Below are 11,007 nucleotides of genomic sequence, written 5' to 3'. Positions count from 1 at the left end.
CATCGAGCTCTGTGCCTGGAGCCTGTTTTGGATTCTGTGTCTCCCTCTCTCTCTGCCCCTCCCCCACTCGCGCTCTGTCTCCCTCTGTCTCAAAAATAAATAAACATTAAAAAAAAAAAATGATGTGCCATTTGTTGTGGATCTGCTCTGGGCCTGGCTCTTAGCACACCTGACCTCACTGAGGCCGGACTGTATAGTACAAGGTGTTTCAACCAAGACACTATTAGCATTTTGAACCAGATCATTCTTTGTTGTGGGGGCTGTCTCATGCACTCTGAGATGCTCAGCAGCATCCGTGCCCTCCATGCACTAGGTGCCAGTAGCACGTCTTCTCGCCACTTGTGACAACCCAGATTGTCTCCAGGCATTGCCAAACATCCCCTCAGAGGCACAGTCACCCCAAGGTTAAGAACCACTACTACAGTAGCTAATTCTGTTCACTGTGGAATCAGACAGCCAGAATCCAAATCCTAACACTCTTTCCCTGTTTATCAGGTAACCTGAGAAAATTCCATAGCTTCTCTGTCCCTCAGTGTTTTTTTTTTTTAATGTTTATTTATTTTTGAGACAGAGAGAGACAGAGCATGAGCAGGGAAGGGGCAGAGAGAGAGGGAGCACAGAATCCAAAGCAGGCTCCAGGCTCTGAGCTGTCAGCACCGAGCCCGATGCGGGGCTTAAACCCACGAACCGTGAGATCATGACCCGAGCCAAAGTCGGATGCTTAACTGACTGAGCCACCCAGGTGCCCCACGTCCCTCAGTGTTCTTAACCAAAAAGACAGTTGGCATTAATACCCACACATAGTGGTCAAGAAGATTAAATGAGACGTCCCACATGAAGCTTGTACAATCAGGCCTGGCACAGAGAAAGCATTAAGATACACACTTATCATCCTCATTTTTCAGAAAAGGAGAATGAGGCTCAGAGAAGTGACTGAGAGATCACACAGTCAGCAAGCAGCCCAGCTGGGATGCCAACACAGGACCATGTGATTCTTCACAAGCTCAGTAGCCATCAAGCGGGCTGCTACCATACAGCAGGTCCTGTTCTGGGCTCTGTAGATAAAGCACAAATAAGAGATGATCCCTGTGTTCAAGAAACTCCAAATCCAGCAAAAGAGACAGGCAATTTCACTAATGCCTATTGTAGGCCACGGTAGAAGGGCAGGGAAGTACAGGAGTTGTTCTTGCGCAGAGGTGAGGCACCTGACTCAGCTCAGGTCGTGGGGGAGGTGACATTCAAAGGGATCCTGAAAGCCTCTAAAACTCTTTCCACTTCTCCACACTGCTTATTTCATCAGATGATAGACAGCTTTCTAGAGTGACTGCAGATATACTTCTGAAGGGTAAAGTCTGCAGTAAGTCTAGGCAGGGACACCAGCCTCCAAATATTTGTGGAAAAGGAAAGAAGCACAGAGTCTTGCTGAGACTGAGTCAGATCTCTTCATTCAGAATTGCAGACTGAGTCCGTTGAAAGCTGCCCCTTACCTGGAGTCAGTGCATTCTTGAGCAGCTTGGTAAGAGACGTTAGCACACCCCAGTCACCTGCACTGGGCTCTTTGCTCAATTTCAAAGACAATTAAAACTTACTCAGCATGAACGGGTAGCGATGATGAATAAGTAAAAACCCAAATTGCACGAGAGCAAGTCCTTTTCCTTAAAGAAGCTGATTGCATAAGAAGGAACCACGATCCTTGTGATAGACAAAAGGGTTTCACAAGCAGAGATATTTTAATAGCCCTATATTTCACTTAACGAGCTGACTGCTAAAGGCACACATTCATACTTCCACTCGTTGGCTTAAACACCTGTATCAGGGCTATGTTATTGTACACCTGTATAGAACCCTATTCACTTAGACCTGTCCTGTGTGATAGTCCTGAGCCCCTACTAAGAAGGTGGGGAGAGCCAAGTCCCATGGCAGACCTATGAGAACAGGATCCAAAGCCATTTCTTATCATCGATCTCTGATAGGAAAAAGACCCCACTGGCCAGTGCTATGCAAAGTGTGGTCTTTACAGCGGCAGCAGCAACAAAACCAACGGGGAGCTTCTTAGAGATGTACATTCTCAGGCTCCACCCCAGACCTACTGAATCAGAGTCTTTGGGGGTAGGAATCTATATCTCAACAAGCTCTTTGCATGATTCTTATGTCAAAGTTTGAGAACCCATGTCACAGACCATCTTCCCTTCACCTGCCCCTTTATTAATTTATTCAACAAGTATTTATTGAATATCTACCCTTTAATAACCTTGCAACTAGATGCTGGGTATACAGTACTGAATAAAATTGGAATGGTTTTTGCACTTGCAGAATTTAAATTCTCTCCTGGGGAACAATGGGAGTTGGTGGCTACTTTTGATGAGAAACCAATAAGGAAATTAAAAACAAACTCTTATTCCTGACAGATATCCAAGTGTAGTCATATCACATCATAAACGTAAGCAGGCTAACCCAGAACAAATATGTAGTAGGCATCAGAGTTATGCTGGATGAAAAACAATGACAAAAACAATGAATGAGAATTAGATGATCCCTACTGTCCCTTTTTACAGCCCCCTTGCCTACCCTGCCCTAAGACTCTGCACTCCATTGCCTATTACATTCCTGTTTCTCCTACATGAGTCTGAGCCCCTCGAGAATGGGCCAATGTGCCACTCGCTCTGGTTTCCCCAGGACTCAGCACAGTACCTGGAACTCACTCAATATTTGCTGAATGAATGAGGAAAGGAATAAACCCCAATTCGCCTGGGAGGTTGCCCAGTGCCCTCTGTGCCCTAGGAACTCCCAAGACAGCCTGCAGCCTGCCCTCCAAGCTAGGAAAGGGCCCCCTTGCTCACCAGTGACTTGCAAGTCTACAAAAATTCTGCAAGCAGGACCCTAATTCTGTTTAAAAGCTAGATCCCCACCTAGAGGGTTGTGGAGCAGAGCTTCCTTCAAGGAAGTCAAATCTCTCTGGAAGCACCTGACTCTATGCTGGAAGGCTGCAAGGGAGACTGAAAAGGGAGGGCTGGAGAGATGGGTCTCCCTGGGGAGCTGCTCCAAGGGCAAAATTAGAAATAAGCCTGGGTGGGGGGTAAGACACAGAGAAGTGCTGTTCCCTACCCAGCCTTCCTGGAAAACAGGACCAACAACCAGTTAACACTAACAGTAAGGAGCTCAGATCTCAGAGATTTCATTCAACTGGATACCCTTAGGCAAGCTCATAGTGGCAGATTTTTGCCTCATTTGGACACTTGATGGACTTAAGCCAAACTGTGTATTTACTTAGGAAGAAGAAGAATAAAACATTCAAACATACTCTTCACACTGAAATTGCATTATCCAAAAGCAAGATAAAAAACAGAGTTTCATATCATTTTTCAGCTCTCCAGGAATAAAATCCCCTCTGAGTATGTGGATGTGTGTTTAGGTTTGGATCATCCACTTTCTTAGAAGAAGAACATGATACATGAAAGTGGGAGCTTTCAAACCTAATAAAAGCAAAGATACTCAGGGGCTACAGGAGGGTTCTGAGAGAAGAATAAGAGGGTGCGAAGAGATGACAGAGCCTCCAAAGTGGATGCCACCCGTGAGCTGCAGTTGAATGGAGGGAGCTTTCTGCTTTCCATCTTGTGCCACAGCAGGATTCTCCTCTGGCTTAAAAGAGTAGGCCGGAAGTTAATACAAGTCTTGCTCACGGCTCAGGTGTGATGACAAGGGGCCCAAGCAAGGCCTACTCTTACCCTCAGTGTGCAGAAGTTTCTAAGACAAAGCATGAGCGAACGCTTTATGGAGAGAAAAGAATAGAAGATGAGGAAAGGAAAGGCGGAAGGGCCCCCCCAGCCAACCCCCGCCCCCTTAACTACTACCGGGAACAGGAGTCCCAGGTCTGAGTTCACAGCAGGGATGCTCAGGAGCGCTCTGGGAGAAAGAACCACCAGGCCAGTCTAGAGATGACACCAAGGCCCAGGCAGCTCCTACAGGCTCGGGGGACTTGGGTCTCCTAAGGGAGCCTAGAGGCCTCATGGGCCCAGAGCAAGTACTTAAGACGCTTCTGCCTGTCCAGCACCAGCCTCCCATAGGGTGACTCAGGGAGGGACAGTGAACTCCTAGAACTGGGACCCCAAGGGAGAGGAAAAGGAAAAAAGGCTGAGATTGAGAAAAAGAGAGTTAATGAGACCCAAAGAAAGAGAGGAGATAAACGGCAAAAGAAAAGTAAAAACAAGAGTCACTGAGGTTGACTGAACGCTGTTTCAAGAGTGTCACATATCTTAACTCATTTAATTAACTCCTTACAACATCCTCTAGTGCAGGTATTATTATTGGCCCCTATTTTATACATGAAGAAATTGAGTTTTAGAGCTAATAAATGAACCAAGATTCAAACCTAAACAGTTTAGTTCCAGAATATGAAAAGGAAAAAGAAGATAGGAAGGGACAAGAATGGGAGAAAGAAAAGGGAAAGAAAAAGAAAGAAAATCTTAACATGGAAGACGCTTCACGCAATGGATGGATGGACGGATGCCAGGAAACAGAGAAGTGCAGCAAGCCCAACATCTCACTGTTTAATCTGACCAGTGTGACTCTGAAAACTACCAGTCACTGCACAGGGCTGCTCCCAGGTTTGTCAAGCTCTCTTTCTATTCTGTCCAGAGTCTATTACTTCACAAATTTCACTCCCCCAAATCAAACATTTCCAAAAAGTAGGAACTGGCAGAACACGTATAACCTACAAGGTGGGAGTTAGTACTACCCTCCAAGGCTAGAGTCTGAAAATGTGTTCCTTCGATTATTGCACTCGGAGCAAGCTAAATGGCTCAAAGTTTTTTAAATTCCATTCAAAAGATGGTTGCTGCATCAGGCCTGGGTCAGGCCCCCTATCAGGCAGGACAGAAGAATGAAGAGGACTCTGGGCTCTTCAGGGGCTCAACAATTGCTTCCACAGTTGATGCAGTGAGCCCTATATGTGTACTTGGAGTAAAGCCCACATTAGCACAGAGCGGAGAACAAACTATGTTGCCTGAGAGGGTTGAGGAAAGCTTCATGTAAGTGGCATTTGTGCCAGACCTTGAAAGATGAGCTGGAGTTTCCCTGGTGAGGAAGACGACATCAGGCAGTACCAGTAGAGGAAACCACATAAACACAGGCCTGAGGTATGAGAGTGCAAGGAACCTTCCAGAAAACTGTAAAAAGTTCAGGACAACAAAACTACACAGGAAGGAAGTGGCAGGGAATAACCCCAGTGACAAATGTGGAGGTCTAACAATGATGAGTCTTAACTGCCTAAGTACATTAGCCTTTGAAGTCAGAGACCCTTTGAGAATCTGGCCAAACTAAATCCTTTCTCCAGAAAAGACACTCACATACAAATATAAAATTTTACATTCAGCATCACAGTGTTCTCACATCTTGGGTTAGATACCCTTGCTGTAGACAATAGGGAGATGTAGATTGCTTTTAGCAAGACAGCCATATGATCAGATCCATGTATTAAGAGGTGACAGGAGTACAGAAAGTAAAAGCTCCTATTTTAGGATCAAACACACCTGGATTTGAGACCCTGCTCTGTCCCTTACGAACCGTAAGACCTCAGACATGTTGGTTTAAGAAGTAGCAATTCACTTTCTCATTATAAAATGGTCATAGCTACAGTTCCTACTTCACAAGGCTGTAGGAAAGATAGAGAAAAAAAGTACTCAAGGAGCTTAGAACAGAGCCCCGAGCACAAGGTGAACACTGGCCCCACAGAAGCTTTTTAAACAATGAACACAGTTCTGGTAAGGGAAGAGGGAGGCTGCAGGGAATGATCCAGGGAAACAAGCTCACCTACCACCCCTGGAGGCACCCAGTCCCAGGTCCCAGCTCTGTGTCTACCTGGCAGTATTATGCACATTTAGAATCAGTTCTGTACAAAGTAGGCCCATACTTTCTTTATGAATAGAGGGTTCCTGAGCCTCCTGAAGCCAGAAATATGGGATTGGAGAGTGACTGAGCAAAGTAACTCACTCATAGTGTTTCCAAACAGATTGCATAACCAGATTATGCCTAAGATTTAAACTTGGCAACCACAGGTCTATTCTTCAGATTGTGAAACCAATATTCACATAGCTGATGAGGCAGATTCCCAATCAAATGACACAGGTCCCATTGAAGATGCCGACCATAGATATAGCACAGGCACTTCACTCTGTCTCATTCAGCAGGGAAGGGCACAAACCATTGGAGAGAACTCTGCTTACAGAGCACAAATTGTGCCTGGCACACAGTAGGCACTGGATAAGTATATGTTAAATGAATGAATGAAAATAAAGTTACCACTGGATTTTCCAAAGTGAAAGAGAATGTATTAGAAATGGGGACTTAGGGGGGCACCTGGGTGACTCAGTCGGTTAAGCATCCGACTTCGGCTCAGGTCATGAGAGCACAGTTCATGGGTTCGAGCCCCATGTCGGGCTCTGTGCTGACAGCCCAGAGCCTGCAGCCTGCTTCAGATTCTGTGTCTCCCCCTCTCTCTGTCCCTCCCCTGCTTGTGTTCTGTCTCTCAAAAATAAATGAATGTGAAAGAAAGAAAGAAAGAGGGAGGGAGGGAGGGAGGGAGGGAGGGAGGAAGGAAGGAAGGAAGGAAGGAAGAAAAAGAAAGCAAGAAAGCAGAAAGGAAGGAAGGAAGGAAGGAAGGAAGGAAGGAAGGAAGGAAGGAAGGAAGGAAAGAAAGAAAGAAAGAAAGAAAGAAAGAAAGAAAGAAAGAAAGAAAGAAAGAAAGAAAGAAAGAAAGAAATGGGGCCTTAGGGTTTATCTAGCTAGTCCAGTCTCCCGTTCTGCAGGCATGAAAAGGGACACTCAGAGAGGCACGGTCATGTTCCCAATGACATGACACTTACTATAAGTTGAATTGCACCCCCAAAAAGTCATATATTGAAGTCCTAACCCCCACTTCCTCAGTGCAATCACACTTGGTTCTTTACAGAGCACATTTTAATCAAGTTAAAATGAGATCATTAGGGTGGGCCCTAATCAAATATGACTAGCATAGAGCCCTACTGAAAAAAAGAAACTTTGGACCCAAGCACAGGAAGAACACCATGTAGAGATAAAGTCAGAGATTGGCTTCTACAGGCCAAAGAACTCCAAAGGTTGTCAGCAAACCACCAGAAGCCGGGAGAAGAGCATGGAATAGATTCTCTCTCACGGTCCTTAGGGGAAACCAACCTTGTGACACCTTCATCTCAGACTTCCAGTCTCCAGAACGGTGAGACAATACATTTCTGTTGCTTAAGCCACTCAGTGGGTGATACTGTTACAATAGCCCTTAGCAAGGTAATACAGTGCTCTCTCTGCTACAGATCAATAATTCTGAAGAAAATGGGAGGCCATTCAGCTGACTTTCAACGGGCAAGCCTAATATCATGCTTCTTTGTGAGACAGAAGGTCAACGAATTACAGGATAGGGATTTGATTATTCATTCATGTGACTAAATATTTCCTGAGCACACACAAAGTGCCACCATAAGCACAGCTCTGTTCTTGCAGTTGGTGAGCACACACATGAGCCACGGAGGTGGACTCACACCAGGCGACTGAAACACAGCCCTGTCTGGCTCAGAGGATTCCAAGCAGCCAGGTAAAAAAACAAAAAAACAAAAAAACAAAAAACCACTTTCACTCTGTCTAGGAAAGTCAGGGAAGATTTCACTGAAATGTGACATTTGAAAAGGTCTTAAGTGAGGATGAGGAGTTTCCCAAGCAGAAAAGATGGATAAGGGCATTCTGAAAAACCAAAACCCCACAAGCAAAGATGTGGAGTCCCCACAGCAGGAGTATCTGGAGGGTGTGGCTAGAAGGGGCTCCTACATGAAGAGGAGGCAGAGGGGGCTGTCCATCACAAATGGCTGAGCTTGGGGTGTTCCCCTGTACAGAGAGAACATTGGGGCCTTTAAGCAGGGCGGTGACGTAATCAGACCAGTTTTCAGGATGTTCACTTTGAGGAAGGAGTCTAGAGGCCAGGAGAGCAAACAATGAGAAGCTCTTATCACCGTCTTGGTGACAGAGAAACTGCAGAGGGGATGAATGGATCCCCAGGCCAAATTAGCAGACTGTGTCGACCTAGGCTCCACAGGATATAAGGCTGCCAATAGCAGGTGACACTGGCCCATGAGGGATGGTGCCCATTGTCTTCTTCCTACCTTTAGGAAAGAGAGAGGTGCCCACAGGTTGTCAGATATCACCCCTTTCTTAATTATTCGAGGAAGAAACTCATAAGGAAAACGTCCAGATTTGAGGAGCCCCCAGAAGGCAAAAGATAACGTGAGTTCTGTTCACCTTCAAGCTCGTGCACACCCAGCTAGATCTGCCTCATCTATGGCAGGTGGTGCTCCACCAAGGGCTCTCTGCCATCCAAAGGTTCTCCAGATCAATCTACCCTGTCAGTCCCGGGCCTCATAAAAGGAGGCAGCCCCATGCCTGCAGAAAGAAGTGCGGTGTCAGAACTCCAAGCAGGGGAGCCAGGCCCATGAGGGAGTCACGGCAGATCAGGTGGAACTGGAGTCCTCCTAGTCATATCCCACTTTGTCTTGGAGCTCAGAATCTTGGGATTCAAGGGGACTTGGCAGCCTTCTAGCCTAGTAGGCCTCTACAGCCTTCCATCAGCTGCTTGCCCAGCTCATATTTAAAATCCTCCAATAATGGGAAAGACTGGCTCTCACAATCCATTCAATCTTTAGACAGCTGTGACCCTTAAAAAGTCTCCCTTATTTTGAGCCCATGAGACCTTCCTTAATCTACCCCTGAGTGCCCCAGGAGAAAGATTTAGTGCTACTTCTGCGGGACTCTCTTCAAGCATCTGAAGATAGCACTCATACACTACCCCCTTCTCCTGGTTAAAGCCATGCAGTGGCTTTAGCCTCCCCCCACAGAGTGACTTTATATCCACCCTCACTCTGTTCATGCTCCTCTGAACTCATGCCAAGGCCGGATCACTTCCAGTTTATCACTTGAGGTTTTTACATTGGAAGGAATCTTATTTCAAAGAGTTCTCCTTACTTCTCCGGCACCCAAAATCACAATTACCTCTTCAGCATGTCACCACACCTCTGTGCATTCCAAAGACATCTCTGGTCTTTTAATATAAAATGCACAAAGGATACAGATTAGAAGACAGAGGCAGCCATGGGGAAAAAAGGAAAGTTGGGGTAAATGTGTGGAGAAAGCAAAATAAGGGTGACAAATGGGGCTGGTGGGTAGAGATGATCCCCTTTTTCTCCAGTCTGCTTTTGAGTGCACACCCAGCATGTCACTGTCATTCTCTGGGAAGTTTCAAAAACGGTGAATTTAAGCATGGTGCGGGGGTGATCATAACTGGGAGTTCAGTTCTTTCATACAGAGATTCGCTTTGTTTAGCAGAAGGACACAGAGTGTTCTCAATTCTGGGGGTAAACATCCCCAGGTAGTGTGCAAGACGACCCAATAAGAATTTTTTATTTCTGATTGACTTATCTCATGCTTTAAAATTTCTGATTTTTCCATGTGCTAAATTATATGTTATATAATTTATAAGTAAATAAATACATACATATCAGAGATGCATGCTCAATATATTTTTACTGAGGCACTCACATAATCAAAAAGGTTTAAAGAATGCTGCTCCGGATGACAGTCAGTTGGCACACAAATGCCTTCTACTGGCTTCGGGGTGGTCAGATGAGAGTATGGCTACTCATAGCAAGGCATCTGCACTGTTGTAAAAACAAGTTATTCTGCACAGGACCTGCTGACTTTTGATAGGTACATTATTAAGAGGGCATTATTTAAGTTGCATTAATAGTAGTAGCACATCTAGAATGAGGGAGGGGGACAGTCACATTCAACCTTACTTGTCCAGACTATACCTGGAGGACTGTGTTCCATGTTGGAAGTTATATTTAAAAAAAATAATAATAACTCCAAAATTAGAGTCCTGTCAAAGAACAGTGACAGAATATGTCAAGAACACTTGAAACCATGTTATCTGGATGGAACTGGACGGAAATCGTGTCACTGGGTAGAACTACGGGTGTCCAGCCCGGCTGGAGTGTGGGGTACCTGAGAACTGGCTTCATATTTCTTACAAGCCGTGCGGCGAAGTGAAAACAGACACAGTCTATGTGACGCGAGAGTTAAAGCCAATGGGTGGAATTACAAGGAAGAAAATTTGGGTACAGTCTACAGAAGAACGTTCTGTCATTGCTGCCCCAAGAGAGGGAGCTCCCTGTTACTAGAGACATGCAGACACATGAGGGCTGACTGCGTGTTGAAGATGCTGCAGAACAGACTGTCTTCAGAAGGATGGGTCACGTGAAACTCAAGTTTATAACAAAGTCAGTGCATAGACGATGTGTGGTCCACAGGGTAACTTTAGGTGGTACATGAACCGGTATTTTTCATTTTAATAGTTACAAGGTGATCTCACAGATATCTTTGATTTGGATGAGGCTGGATTTACTTAAGTTAGTTAATGTAAAGAAATTCATCAAGCAAAATACAGTAGGGGGAACACAAAGGCACGGCGAAATTTTTGAATGACTAAAGACAAGAAAACAATGTTGACGATTAAAGACCAAGAGAACTCTTCCCTGCCTCAAGATTCTCTGATATTCCATACTCACCCTCCAAACAGGGATCACTTTTGATTTCTGCCTTTCTCCTTCCAGCAAAGTGCAGGCCCCAAGGCTGGAGTCTCCAGATCCCTTGTGTTCATCTGGCCTCCCAGAACATCCAGTCCTGGCACCCTTCCCTTCCTCCTACCCAGCCAAATAAACCTGTCCTGGATCCTGAACAACCTGCTTTCCTATTATAAGACTAGATGAAACTGATATTTGGGCCCCTCATTTATACCTGGGCTACCCCTCCCCACTTCCATGTCAGGGAATACAGGTTTATTTTAGCAACGGTGTCCTACAGGGTGTATTTGAATCCTGAGAAGAAACTCCGGAGCCAAGAAGAGTGATCATTAAGGCAGCTTTGAGGGCAAAGATTTGCAGTCAGAAACATCCT

This window comes from Acinonyx jubatus, chromosome D4 (genome assembly GCF_027475565.1).
Source record: "Acinonyx jubatus isolate Ajub_Pintada_27869175 chromosome D4, VMU_Ajub_asm_v1.0, whole genome shotgun sequence".
In the NCBI taxonomy this organism is placed as follows: Eukaryota; Metazoa; Chordata; class Mammalia; order Carnivora; family Felidae; genus Acinonyx; species Acinonyx jubatus.
Note: the sequence above shows the minus strand (reverse complement) of the source record.